This window comes from Podarcis bocagei (assembly GCF_964188305.1).
Source record: "Podarcis bocagei genome assembly, chromosome: 6".
Taxonomy (NCBI): Eukaryota; Metazoa; Chordata; class Lepidosauria; order Squamata; family Lacertidae; genus Podarcis; species Podarcis bocagei.
The window spans coordinates 2760977-2775984 of NC_138130.1; the positions used below are offsets into that span (position 1 = coordinate 2760977).

The 15008-nt window shown below is 41.3% G+C and overlaps 1 protein-coding gene across 11 annotated transcripts in view; it reads left to right on the plus strand.

The window, feature by feature from the left end:
• The window catches only part of PCDH17 (protocadherin 17), a 137002-nt gene that overhangs the window by 86705 nt on the left and 35289 nt on the right, over positions 1-15008 (plus strand). The gene's annotated exons all lie outside the window — the stretch shown is intronic.

Sequence of the window (15008 nt, forward strand, 5' to 3'; positions counted from 1 at the left end):
TTTCTTGATTTGCCCTGCTAACGACATACTGGCTTTGCATTTCTGTTTCATAGGCATCTGCTTCTGTCCTACCCTTTAATTAGGATTTGTTGGGTCTTTAATCTGATTGTATAATTGGCTTTCCAGCTCACTGTTGTTGTTATTATTATTATCAGTAGAATTATGTAGTCTCTGTATAGCACTATACATGCACATGTTATTTTACAATATTAATTAAATGAAATTCTTATTTGAAGTGTACCATCCAAAACCGGGACTCTTGAGCCTTGTGCTAGTGAATCTCCTGCAGTAAGTTGAGATGAGTGGAGAGAGATGGAGTGACAAGGGGAAGTTGAGCAGCTCACTGCATAGTCCTCACTCTCACCCCAAATATCGGTTGCAGCAGCCATTCCAACCCCCTGTGGGAGAGGGGCAAGGATGGGACTGCAGGACATGCCCACCAGCTCTGTAGAGAGGTCAGCAACCTCTTTCCATTTCAGCTGATCATGTCAAAAATTCTGTAACTAAGAAATAGTGCCTGAGCTTGCCGTTTTCTTCTTCCCTCACAATCCCTTTTCTTTACAGAATTTACATCTTGCGTCTCATCCCATGTGATCTCGGGGGGGGGGGGTCACAGCAATATCAGATGCAATACGATAAAGGAAAATATAATCTCCTTCCATCTGTTAGGTATTTTAGTCAGTATGGCCATATAACCCAATACATAAACAAATATATCACAGATGCCCACACAGCACATTGAGAAAACCTGGTGGAAGAGGAAAACTGCTGCCAAATAACTGCCAAGGGGGTGCAAGCCGAAGCTTGGAAGTGGGGAGTGTTCCACAGCCAGGGTGCCCTTGCCAATAAGTCTGCAATGGCCTTCTGCCTGGAAACAATAGGGCAGCTACTACGCTCAACAAGCCCTTCACTCCTCCTCCTCCTCCTCCTCCTCCTCCTCCTCCTCCTCCTCTTCTTCTTCTTCTTCTTCTTCTTCTTGCAGCAGAAGAGACTCTGTGTTCTGCTTAATGTCAAGGTTGGGATGCATGAGTCAGCTGCATGAATGAAACCCTGTGCAACTCATTGCATTGTTTGAATGACAACGGAGGCACCCGCAGAAGCTGTTCTTTCTTGTGCAAAGAGGACCAGAGGGTTGTGGGAGTGTGTGAAAAATCTCTTCGCTTTCAACAGCCGAGTCTGTTTGAAGGCAGAGTGCGCAACAGGTGTGCAAGTTTTCATTCAAACACTGAAATAACTTTCAGGATGATTTTTACTATAAACAAGATGAGTGATAAACACCTAACCTCTACCAAAACATGGTCATGGAATTATTGGGTGGCGATGGACTATTACGGGTCCCTGTCAGTACTGCATGTCTTCATTCATGAGTCCATTCTGCCCGGCTTCCATATTAATCTCCTGGGTTAAAATAAAAAAGAGCATGGAAATTAACATTTAAATAAACACTTTAACAAAAAATAGTATTTTATATATTTTAAATATATAAAATATTTGAATTTCTTAACATATTCTTTCCAAAAATATTAATGTTTGATACATTTTGGTATGTTTTTTGAGCTAAGAAATGTTTGCAAAATTCAGAGAAGTGTGACATCCAAAGTTTACGTCAGGTCACATTGGATTTTAAAAATATATATATATTTTTTAAAATCTTCAAGCATCCATATCATCAGTCCCTGAAAGTCTCAGGTTAAAATATGCTATTTTGGTGCAACTTTGAATATGCTGCTTTTGGTGTATCTTCATTTTTGACGCACTATTAGATTAAAATAAAGCACCTGGGATCCTGCTGTGTACATCTCAGCAATTTCGGTTCCAGTCCTGCCTCCCACATGTGCGTTTGCTGTGGAGTTGCTTTGGGTTCCCGACCTGGGGTTTGTCATTCACTGTTGCCTTTAACGTCGTTGTTTTTTTATCATTATGCTGTGGGCTGCTGCTTTGATTCCTGTGTAGAAAGCAGATGAGGACAGTTTGGAACAAAAGGTGGGCTTGTAACTTCAGTGATTTTAAGAGAGCACAGAAATGCAAGCCCCACCCCCTGAAATTTTTACATTACAAAAGAAATGTCCACATTACATATGCACATATTTATGGCTACTATTAAAGGGTACTTTCACTAAAAACTACAAATGTAATCTTTTTTTAAAAAAAGCAGCTTCCAACATAAAGGTCTTCTTAAAAATAATTCAAATGCTTCTGCTTATCAGATTTAAAAGCATGATTTGATATGAGATGTTTGACATTGAAATTATTTTTAACCTTCTGCTTGGAGGGAAAAAGACATTATTCAGAAGAACAAAAAAGAGACTTTTCTCTTTGGATTTCTCCCTTAAGAAAATCACATTATATTTAAAGGATTTCTGTCCATGTGTAATAAAAGGTAGATGCATGAAATGCATAGGCAGGTCTCTCTCTTTTTCAGATCCATCTTTTTCTGGCCTCAAATGGCAGATTTACAAGGAGAAGAGTCCCTGTTTACTCACATTTTTCCAGTTCCTTCAGTATGAACAATTGTTCATTTAAGGGCATTTTGTTTTTTGCATATGGTTACACAGCATTATGGATTTTATAGTCTTAACACTGCTTGGGCTGTTTGCTGCTTCTGTGCAGGTGGAGCTTGCTCCTGAGAATAAAATACACATTGTTTGGAAAAGTTAATGTTTTGGGAGACAGGAAATAATCAGGTGAGAATGCATAATACTTTTTCTCATGCTATCATATCTGGTGTTGACAAGTTTTGAAAATAGCCTCTGATTTGGAGGTCAAAAGCCCTGAAACTACAGTGCATAAAATTAAATTCCATTTTGTAAAATTTTGGCAGTGTTGTCAACATTCTTATTATCAGTTATGCTAACCAGCCCTATTGACACAGTCTCTCCCCCCCCCCCAGCAGAAGTATAGGACAGACAAACAGGCTTTTAAATATGACACAGGATACACTTGAATTACAGGTATAAACTAGCTTTAAAATAAGTCCCTCTAATCAGGAAAAACTGGGATTTGTAGTTATGCAAACTACAACTAGTGGCTACAAAGACCACAAAGGCTAGTGGCTTAGCAGAAAACTTTCAGCAACTCACCAAACTATAATTCACAAGATAATTTGAGGGAAGCCCTTCCATTTAAAATTGTGCTTGCAATGTAGATAGTATGATGACCAGGTTTGAGTGAGCAAGTTAATTTATAAAACTTGTACCAAAGTCATCCCATCCCATGTGGATTCCCTTGTGTCCCAAAGCATTTTTATGTGGCCAGCAAGGTTGCCATTATTACATAGGAGACAGCATCAAATGATACATGCAAGACCCCTTGTGGAACTGTCACATTCTACTTCCTTTGGGACTTGTGTGCCAGAAGCCAGGTGTTGGGGGTGGTATGGTGTGTTGTAAGAAAGGCCTAAGACAACCCAAGGGCCACATTCCCTTCTGAACAAACTTTCAGGGGCCGCTTGCCAGTGGTGTGTGGGTCCACAGGCAAAGCAACCAATGTGAATTTTACCTTTGTTACCATGAGCTCGTTTCTGCACTCTCTCACCCAGCCCTCTCTGTCCTCCAGACAGACAGTCAAGAAGCGTCATCAGAGTTCAAATACTCACTATTCCACCAAGGCAGAAACACTGAAAGCGGCTGCCCTGCAGGATCCATGAGGCCACAAGGACCACATTTGGCCCCTGGACCTGATGTTCCCCATCCCTGCCTGGAGAGTACGCTTCCAGCAAATGAATTTTGCCACAGAGCCTCTCCTAAAGCAAAATGCCAGATGTATGGGGGGGGGGATGTTTCAGCACATCCTATTACTGATTATTATAATTTAGTGTCATATTTTGAACTGATGTTCCTTCTTGTTTACCCTTTATGCTAATACATAATAGGCAATTAATTAGTCTATTCTGTTGTTTCCCTTTATGTGAACTTGTCCTCTCCCCTTATTGTAACCTCATTTCCATTTGCTCTTAAGAATCTTTACTTATAAATGATCCATTTAAAATTCAGAGGAAAGCAAATATGTCATACTTTAGTTTTGTCTGTTTGAATGAAATAATTCTAGATAGCTAGGATTTTAGAACAAAGAATCTAACTTTCTGCGTGACACCTCATACATTTTTGTTATTTTTGCTGAATGGCAAATGTGGTTAACCAAAATCATATCTTTGAAAAATTAGGACTGTTTATCAAAGAAGTCACTGTAAGATTTTTATTTGATGTTAGAGAGATCTTTCCTTCCAAAGACAGTCAATGGATTACAAAGTTGCTCCAGTTTACAAAGTCAATGGATTCCCTCCATTGGCTTCAGCTTACAGTATCACGGAACTGAGGCTGTCAGACTCACAGTGAAAGGGACAGTAAGACCTATGGAGGGAGGGAGGAGGTAAAGGAGTAGCTGAATTGAAAGGAATGTAATTGAATGATAGAGGTGGGGTTTAATTTATGTAATACAGCCGTACCTTGGTTTTCAAACAGAATGCGTTTCCAGAAGTCCATTCGACTTTGAAACGTTTGGAAACCAAGGCGTGGCTTCCGATTGGCTGCAGGAGCATCCAGCTGTGGAAGCCGCTCTGGACATCCGGCTTCCGAGTAGAGGCATTCGAGTTCCAAGTTGTTAATGAACTAAGCTGTTAGAAAACCAAGGTACGACTATATAGAGAAAAGTTCTTATAAAGGCGCTTTAACATCTTGGCCAATGACAAAGTCAAGCCTTTGACATTCCCCCCTAGAGCCAACAGGTCTGAGAACCATGGCTGCATGTGGGATGAACTATGGCAGCAGTTGCCAATATGGTGGCCTCCTGATGCTATTCAACCACAACTCCCATCAGCTCTAGGCAGGGATTATGGGAGTTGTGGTCCAATTGCATCTGGAGGGCATCCCATTCATTACCCCTGAGCTGGGTTGTTCACCCAGCTTCTCTTTAAGGACATAAAGCTGGACAAATTCTGTGTAAACCAAGATCTTCTACAGCTTGTACCTTTTGTCTTAAATTCAGTGTTCTGGCGTCTTCATGTCACATGCTCAGTTCTGCTGCTCCAATACCTTCTCTCCTTGAAGAAATTACGATTTTCTTAAGCGTCCAAATGATACAGTAGCACGAAGCCCAAGAGTGCAAATGTAGGAAGGATTTGAAGTCCAGCAGGAATGAATGCAGTACAGATTGTGAGACCAGGCAGCGACAGCCCCCCCCCCCCCAGGGAGCATAAGAAAGGAATAAGGACTCTGAAAATGTTATATGGAATTAAAATTAGGCCACAACTTTATTAAACTTCTGAATGTAGGAAGACCTTGACTTAGGCCTTGGGTGTGTGTCCATCCCAGCCCCCCAGCCGGGGGGAACGGGCTCACCAGGGTAAATTGGATATGGGGGTGCTCTGCAAGACGTAAGTGTAGCAGGCAGCCAAATATCCTATATCCCTGAACACAGGGTGGTTCACTGATGACCTTTCAGTGACACCCATATATATAACCCCTTTAAGAGGGGGATCCTGGAATCGCTGCCACAGGGAGGTTAGGCACAATGCCCCCCCCCATATAGGGAAGAAAAGACGAAAGGATTCTACTCAAGGCAATAACCACAAAAGTTGTGATGAATTGCTATGGGGAAGACAAAACCTGCTAATGCAGGAAAATTTCTTCCTGGTCCTTCAACAGCAGTGCCTGCTAAAGAGGAAGAAAAAGTTAACCTGCAAACAAGAAACATTAAACAAAGGGAGGGTGAATCTCCAGAGCTGACTGCCTGGCTGTTGTCTGCTCCACCCCCTATTTATAAATGGGGCTGGCCCCACCTCCAGCAAGAAACTTGATTATTGAAGCTGTGCGTGAACCTCCAAAAATTAACACTGAGAGGCAAGCCAGCCCCTGTTTGCCAGTAAGCTCCCTGGGAACTGAAGCACCAGGCGCGATCCCACAAAGGGCACCCACAATGTAAAGTGGGAGTGCTCATTGCCTTGACTGCTGTTCTAGAGTGTTACTCTTCTTCATCATTGTCTGAAGTGGTGTGTGTAACCAACTAATCATAGAATCATAGAGTTGGAAGAGACCACAAGGGCCATCGAGTCCAACCCCCTGCCAAGCAGGAAACACCATCAGAGCACTCCTGACATATGGTTGTCAAGCCTCTGCTTAAAGACCTCCAAAGTAGGAGACTCCACCACACTCCTTGGCAGCAAATTCCACTGTCGAACAGCTCTTACTGTCAGGAAGTTCTTCCTAATGTTTAGGTGGAATCTTCTTTCTTGTAGTTTGGATCCATTGCTCCGTGTCCGCTTCTCTGGAGCAGCAGAAAACAACCTTTCTCCCTCCTCTATGTGACATCCTTTTATATATTTGAACATGGCTATCATATCACCCCTTAACCTCCTCTTCTCCAGGCTAAACATGCCCAGCTCCCTTAGCCGTTCCTCATAAGGCATCGTTTCCAGGCCTTTGACCATTTTGGTTGCCCTCCTCTGGACACGTTCCAGTTTGTCAGTGTCCTTCTTGAATTGTGGTGCCCAGAACTGGACACAGTACTCCAGGTGAGGTCTGACCAGAGCAGAATACAGTGGCACTATTACTTCCCTTGATCTAGATGCTATACTCCTATTGATGCAGCCCAGAATTGCATTGGCTTTTTTAGCTGCCGCGTCACACTGTTGGCTCATGTCAAGTTTTTTTTTTGTTTTTTTTTCCAAATTCTTTTTATTTTATTCCACAAAGACAGCATACACACAAACAACGAAACACAAACATATAAAAAAAAGAAAAAACAAAAACTCTCAATCACAACAAACAAAAAAGGCGCGCAAAGTTCTTGTTTCCATAGATTTTTCATAACATATTTCTCTCTTTTGGGACTTCCTTCAGCCTGGCCACAAATCATACGGAAACAGTAAGTAAGGTCTCACGTTTCTTCTTTTATATTGTCATTGTGTCCGTTGTTGGTCTCTATTTTCCTTAAACAATAACCTTAGTCTCTCACAATACATCTCTAAACCCCCTTAGCGTTATTTGCCCGTCACTGATGTTTTCCAGATAGTTCGCATATTTTCCCCAGTCCTTAATAAACACTTGATCTTTTATATACCTGATCTTTCCCGTTAGTTTATCTAACTCTGCATATTCAGTTAACTTGCATCTCCACTCCTCTACTGTTGGGGTTTCTTCCTGTTTCCATCTTTGAGCTATTAAATTCCTTACTGCCGTAGTCGCATAGTATATCATTCTGCAGTCCTCCTTTTTTATCTCTCGTTGTAATATTCCTAATAGGAAAGTTTCTGGTTTTTTCCTAAACGTGTATTTTAATATCTTTTTCAGTTCTGTATATATCTTTTCCCAGAACTGTCTTACCTTCCCGCACTCCCACCACATATGGTAGAACGTGCCATCTGCATCTTTACATCTCCAACACTTTTTGCTCACCTTATACATTTTTGAAAGTTTTACAGGTGTCAAATGCCACCTATAAAACATTTTCATAACGTTTTCTTTTATCGCCGTACACGCTGTGAAATTCAGTCCCTCTTTCCATAGTCTTTCCCAATCCTCATACTGAATACTATGGCCTACGTCTTTTGCCCAACAAATCATTACTGATTTCACCTCCTCGTTTGCCAAATTCCAGTCTAACAGCATCCTATATGCTCTAGATATATTTTTCACCTTACTGTTTATTATTTCCGTCTGGAATTTTGAGTCATTGTCTACATACCCTCTTTCTTTAATGTCTCTGCTAAACATCTGGTTAATCTGTTGATGACTAAACCAATCGTACACGTATTCTCTAATCGTCTCATAGGGTTTAATTCTCCATTTCCCATCCACTTTAATTACTAGTTGGTTGTATGTTACCCGGTTACCTCCCATGTTGGTGGTTTTCCTGTTTATTATTTCGAGTGGTGCTAACCAATGAGGTGTTTTCGGTTCCAATATATTTTTGTATCTCTCCCACACTTCTATTATCGGTCCTCTGAAGATATGATTACTAAATCCCCTGTGTTTTTTCGTTTCACTTTTCCACATGTATGCATGCCAGCCGGAATGGTTATCGAAACCCTCCAAATTTAGTAGTTCCGTATTCTCTAGGTTGACCCAGTCTTTTAGCCAACTTAGGCATGTCGCCTCATAGTATAGTATAAGATCTGGCAGCCCAAATCCACCCCTTTCTTTTACATCTGTAAGTAGTTTAAATTGTATTCTGGGCTTTTTGCCCTGCCATATGAACCTCGAGACTGCTCTCTGCCACTCTTTTATAGTTTTACTTCCTTTTATTATAGGTATGGACTGAAACAAGAACATCAGTCTTGGTAAAACATTCATCTTTATCATGTTTATTCTTCCCCATAGAGATAGTTTTAGGCGTCCCCATTTCTCTAAGTCTTTCCTTATTTCCCTCCATACCGGCTCGTAGTTGTTTTTGTAAAGATCCATATTTTTAGATGTTATCCAAATGCCAAGATATTTAACTTTCTTTGCTTTCCCTATCTGCCATTGCTGTTGGGTTAGTTCTATTGTCTTTGGGTCCACATTTTTATATATCATCTTTGTTTTCGTCTTGTTTAATTTAAATCCAGCCACCCTTCCGAATGTTTCTATCTCTCTCATTATCTCTCCTATTGATGTTAGTGGCTCTTCGGTCATTACTACTACGTCGTCGGCAAAGGCCTTGGTTTTATATACGTTCCGACCTAAGGTCACCCCTTTTATATTTCCATTTTTCCTTATAGAGTTTAGGAGGGTTTCTAACACTGTTATAAATAATAACGGAGAGAGAGGGCATCCTTGCCTTGTTCCCTTCCTTATCTTAATCTCTTCCGTTATTGTACCATTTACAATCAGCTTGGCCTTCTGTTCTGTATATATAGCTTTCACCCCATTGTAAAAATCACTGCCTACATCCATATACTCCAAGTTTCTCAACATATAATTCCATACCACATTATCAAACGCCTTTTCGGCGTCAATAAACATCATTGAAACTTGTTTGTTAAACCTAATAGACAGAAATTCCAGCATGTCCACAATATGTCTTATGTTGTCTCTCATCTGTCGACCTGGCAGGAATCCCGCCTGATCCTTGTGAATAACCTCTGCCAGTACCTCTTTTAGTCTTCTGGCCAGGACTCCTGCGTATATCTTATAATCTACATTCAATAATGAGATCGGTCTGTAATTTCTGACTAGGGTTAGATCCGAATCCTGTTTGGGTAGGAATGTGATATACGCCTCTTTCCAAGTTTCCGGGATTTCCCCTTTCTTTAATATTGTATTCATTGTCTTTTTCAGGGGTTCCACTAAGACTTGTTTCATTTCCTTATAGTAGCCTGCCGTGAACCCGTCTGGGCCAGGGGCTTTTCCCCTCTTCAGGTTTTTAATTACCTCCTCTATTTCCTTATTTTCAATAGGCATGTTCAATCTTTGTTTTCCCTCCAGTGGAATTTTTTGACCCCCTTTCTCTTTCAGAAATCTTTCTATCTTCCTTTGTTCTATTTTTTCTTGATCATTATATAGGTTACTGTAGAAGTTTATAAATTCACTCCTTATTCCTTTAGGGTCTGTTCTTTCTTCCCCCTCAACTATTATTTTATTAACTATCCCTTGTTCTTTCCTTTTTTTAATTTGCCAGGCAAGCCACTTGCCTGGTTTATTAGCATGTTCAAAGTTCCTTTGTTTAAGTCTTTTTATATTCCATTCCACCTCCCTATTTATTATTGTGGCAAACTGAGTTTGAAGAATTTTTATTCTTTCCTTTGTTTCTGAACAGTTAGGTTTCTGAACTAGTTTTCGTTCGTTTATCATTATTTGTCTTAGGATTTCCTCCTTATTTCTTTCTCTGTTCCTATTTTTTATTGCATTTTGTTGAATGAAAAATCCTCTTATGACCGCCTTACTGGCATCCCAAACTGTACTTTCTTTCGTTCCTTTGCCACAATTGTCCTTGAAATATTCCGTCAATTTTTTCTTTGCCGTTTCCACCACCGTCTGGTCATCTAACAGGTAGTCTTTTAATCGCCATCTATAAGATCTTTTTTCATAGCTATCCAATTCCATCTCTAGTGGGTTATGATCTGATATTACTTTTGGCTTTATTTCTATATTTTTAATTCTTGGGCATATTTCTTTTGAAATCCAGATCTGGTCTATTCGAGAGGAGGATTGGTTGGGTTCTGAATAGAAGGTAAATTGCTTTTCTAACGGGTGTCTCAGACGCCAAATATCTACTAATCCGCAGTTTTCCACCACTGGAGCAGCAGAAAACAACCTTTCTCCCTCCTCTATGTGACATCCTTTTATATATTTGAACATGGCTATCATATCACCCCTTAACCTCCTCTTCTCCAGGCTAAACATGCCCAGCTCCCTTAGCCGTTCCTCATAAGGCATCGTTTCCAGGCCTTTGACCATTTTGGTTGCCCTCCTCTGGACACGTTCCAGTTTGTCAGTGTCCTTCTTGAATTGTGGTGCCCAGAACTGGACACAGTACTCCAGGTGAGGTCTGACCAGAGCAGAATACAGTGGCACTATTACTTCCCTTGATCTAGATGCTATACTCCTATTGATGCAGCCCAGAATTGCATTGGCTTTTTTAGCTGCCGCGTCACACTGTTGGCTCATGTCAAGTTTGTGGTCAACCAAGACTCCTAGATCCTTTTCGCATGTACTGCTCTCAAGCCAGGTGTCACCCATCTTGTATTTGTGCCTCTCATTTTTTTTTGCCCAAGTGCAATACTTTACATTTCTCCCTGTTAAAATTCATCTTGTTTGTTTTGGCCCAGTTCTCTAATCTGTCAAGGTCGTTTTGAAGAGTGATCCTGTCCTCTGGGGTGTTAGCCACCCCTCCCAGTTTGGTGTCATCTGCAAATTTGATCAGGATGCCCTTGAGTCCATCATCCAAGTCGTTGATAAAGATGTTGAATAAGACCGGGCCCAAGACAGAACCCTGTGGCACCCCACTAGTCACTCTTCTCCAGGATGAAGAGGAACCATTGATGAGCACCCTTTGGGTTCGGTCAGTCAGCCAGTTACAAATCCACTGAGTGGTAGCATAGTCAAGACTGCATTTTACCAGCTTCTTTACAAGAATATCATGGGGCACCTTGTCAAATGCCTTGCTGAAATCAAGGTAGGCTACATCCACTGCGTTCCCTTCATCTACCAGGCTTGAAATTCTGTCAAAAAACGAGATCAGGCTAGTCTGACATGATTTATTTTTCAGAAATCCATGCTGACTATTGGTGATCACAGCATTCCTTTCTAGGTGCTCACAGACTGTTTGCTTCATGATCTGCTCCAGAATCTTCCCTGGTATTGATGTCAGACTGACTGGGCAATCATTATTTGGGTCCTCCCTTTTCCCCTTTTTGAAAATAGGGACAACATTTGCCCTCCTCCAGTCTGCCGGGACTTCGCCTGTTCTCCAGGAATTCTCAAAGATGACTGCCAGTGGTTCTGAGATCACATCTGCCAGTTCTTTTAATACTCTTGGATGCAGTTCATCTGGCCCTGGAGACTTGAATACATCTAAACTAGCCAAGTATTCTTGTACTATCTCCTTAGTTATTCTGGGCTGTGTTTCCTTTGCTGAATCATTTGCTCCAAATTCTTCAGGTCGGGCATTGTTTTCTTTATCGGAGAAGACTGAGGCAAAGAAGGCATTGAGGAGTTCAGCCCTTTCTGTGTCCCCTGTTTGTATTTCACCATCTTCTCCTCTGAGTGACCCCACTGTTTCTTTGTTCTTCCTTTTGCTACGGACATACCCATAAAAGCCTTTTTTGTTGCTTTTAACCTCTCTAGCAAGCCTGAGTTCATTCTGTGCTTTAGCTTTTCTGACTTTGTGTCTACACGTGCTGGCTATTTGTTTGAATTCCTCTTTGGTGGTTTCCCCCCTTTTCCATTTTTTGTACACATCCTTTTTTTAATCTTAACTCAGTTAAAAGTTCTTTAGATAGCCACCCTGGCTTCTTTAGGCACCTTCCATGTTTCCGTCTCATTGGTATTGCCTGACGTTGTGCTTTTACTATCTCCCTCTTAACAAACTCCCAGCCATCATGAACTCCCTTTCCTTTTAGTATTACTGTCCATGGGATCTCACCCAGCACTTCCCTAAGTTTTAAAGTCAAGAAATTGAGTCCTAGTATGCTTGGCTGCTCCTTTCCGCTGTATAGTAAACTTCAGAAGAGCATGATCACTTGTGCCTAATGATCCTTCCACTTCTACCCCACTAACCAGGTCATCAACATTGGTTAGGACCAGATCTAAAAGGCTGTTCCTCTTTTTACTTCTCCCACTTTCTGGACAATGAAGTTGTCTGCAAGGCCAGTGAGGAATCTGTTTGACCTTATGCTCTAAGCAAGTAGCTTGCATTTTCTTCTTCTCTTGAAAGCACTGGAGGTATATATTTAGTAATCATCTCAGTAAGAGCATTTTGCAAACTTATTTTCAGGTGTTTCCATATGTTGTGTGCATTCATTGTAAGAGAAAGGGAGAAATATACAAAAGGTAAAAAAAAAAAATCTGCAGGGTAACTGCATGAATATTTTGAGAAGTCTGTACACAGCCTGTTTTACACTGGAATTCTGCACAATTATGTTCCTAAGGAGGAAGAGACAACAGATGTTGACGAAAGATTGAACATTCTTAAAAGAGGCTGTTTAAATAAATAATTTTTTTTAATGAGCTACAGTTGCTCTCAAAAAGAGATATTTTGGCAAGCCAGTTAGACAGCAATCTATTTCTCAGATACATTGCCCATTTCAGTAAGATTAATGTCAAATAAAGTATTTTTTCTCACATCTTATCAGTAGAACAATTATACAGCTCCAATAATCCCCAAGTCAGTCTTTCAGAAAATAGCTGAATATTTCCTCCAGCAATTCATAAAGCAGATTAAATTAATATGATATCAGGTCAGAAATGCTACAAGTGGATGTATTTTTCACTGTTACAAATTAATTGTTTTACTTAGCACAAAAAGGGAGAAACAATCAGTAAAGGAGTACAGTTGTCAAGGTCTTTGTTGAATAAACGTCATTACAGTAGAGTTACATGCTATATCCAGCAAAGCACTTCAGGCTCTGCAAGGGGCAGAGAAGCCATCGTTTATTTGAAGGCCTTGAACTGTTTTAGGATTAAGGTTTGGATTCCATACCCTCTTAGCCAAGGATCCTTGTTAGATGTATTCTGCCCTATGCAAGGCAACATGTTCATGGATGATCCATTCATAAATCTGCATGCAGTAGGTTTGATAGTCCTCCCTCCTCGTTTAGGAAGCAAACTGGGCTTACATGGGGAGTCATAACATCAGTCAAAACATCGGACATAATTTGAAAAGGATCATTGGCTAGGTGAGTTTGTGAATTTGCTGTGAAACCAATAACAACATCCAAAACACCCTACATTGCAACCCACATTTAGTGAAATAGAAAAAAGTTGTCAATACTGGTACAGTAGAATATACACAGCATTCAGGGCTGGCAGTAAAGCATTCACATGACCACATTACAATTGTTTGAACCGCTCTGGGTATGTGAACTGGCCCAAAGGCCAAAGAGACATGAGAAGATAACGTGGAAGTATTATGGCCGACACAGGTCAAACAAGAGAGAGATGGTGACACATTGGTCAATAAGGGCCAATGTGAACATTTGGTGTGTGTGTGTATTGTGTGCATATTGACAAATTAGAGCATGTTCAGGAATAAAATATGAATACATTTAAAAGGCAGGTGGTACGACCCTTTTGAGACTGAGATTAGTAGATTTCAGAAGGCAAGTGGAGAATTGCAGAACAAAAACAAAAAAGAATGCTTCTATGAAAAAGCGGTATCCCTGATGTTTTAATTTTCAAGATGCAAGGCTTTTGTTCTGTTCTAAACGTGAGAGAGAATCTCACGTTTAGATCTGATCCCTAGTCTGCATTTTATGTCAGGGTTGGAGAACTTGTAACCCATGGGCCAATCTTGGCCCACCAAGGAGTTTGGTTTAATTCACAAGCCCATTTTACCCAAACCGCACCATTTGCCCATCACCTGACATGCGCTGGTGCCATCAGCTGATGGACAGGGGGCAGGGTCGAAATCTGCATTAGCTATGACCAGCAAGTAACAAGACCACAGAGCCTTGGCAGCAGGGTTGGGTATCTGCTGATCAGCCGATGGGGGGGCATTGAAGCACTTTTTTACGCTTCTCCTTTAACTGAATGGAGAGGTGGTGGCAACCCTAGCTGGGGGGGACTCCCCCCCCCCATAATTTAAACACTGAAGTGAGCACATGAGTGGCAGCAGCAGCAGGGGTGTGGGGGACTCTGCTGCCCACCTGCTCCAAGGAGAAGTGTTTTGCCCCTTGTAAAAGTGTTCCTTGGTTTGCACAAGCACTCTTGGAAGCACCCCCTTAAAATGTTATCCTTTTAACATTGGAGTGACTAGGTAGGCAGTGGCAGGGAGGACTCTTCCCCTCCCCACGCACCCCACTGCACCCCAACTGCCTGCTTGCTTGCGGGGAAGATGCTCCCAAAAGCACTTTTACAAGGCTAGTCCACGTCACTCTTATGTGAGCCTCTTGAGGCTCCAACTTGAACATGGCTCTTTTAAAGCTTTAGTAAGTTGCCCTATACTTCTGTTTTAAACCTCTGGGATCTGGAGTTCAAAGGGGCAGGGAGGCGGCTTGCAAAGTCAAGTGATGGGTTGTGACAGATGAGTGGGTCCTCACAGCTGATCTTGATAAGGATTTTGCGCGTGGAGCTAAAAGGTTTACCTGCCCCTGTTTTATGTGGGACAATCCATGGTTCTCTCCTCCCTCATTTTATCCTTTCAGCAATATTGTGGGAGCTTCATGGTGAGTGAAACTGTAAACAGTTACAGATAGGTAGCCGTGTTGGTCTGCCATAGTCAAAATAAAAAAATTCCTTCCAGTAGCACCTTAAAGACCAACTAAGTTAGTTCTTGGTATGAGCTTTCGTGTGTATCTGAAGAAGTGTGCATGCACACGAAAGCTCATACCAAGAACTAACTTAGTTGGTCTTTAAGCTGCTACTGGAAGGAAT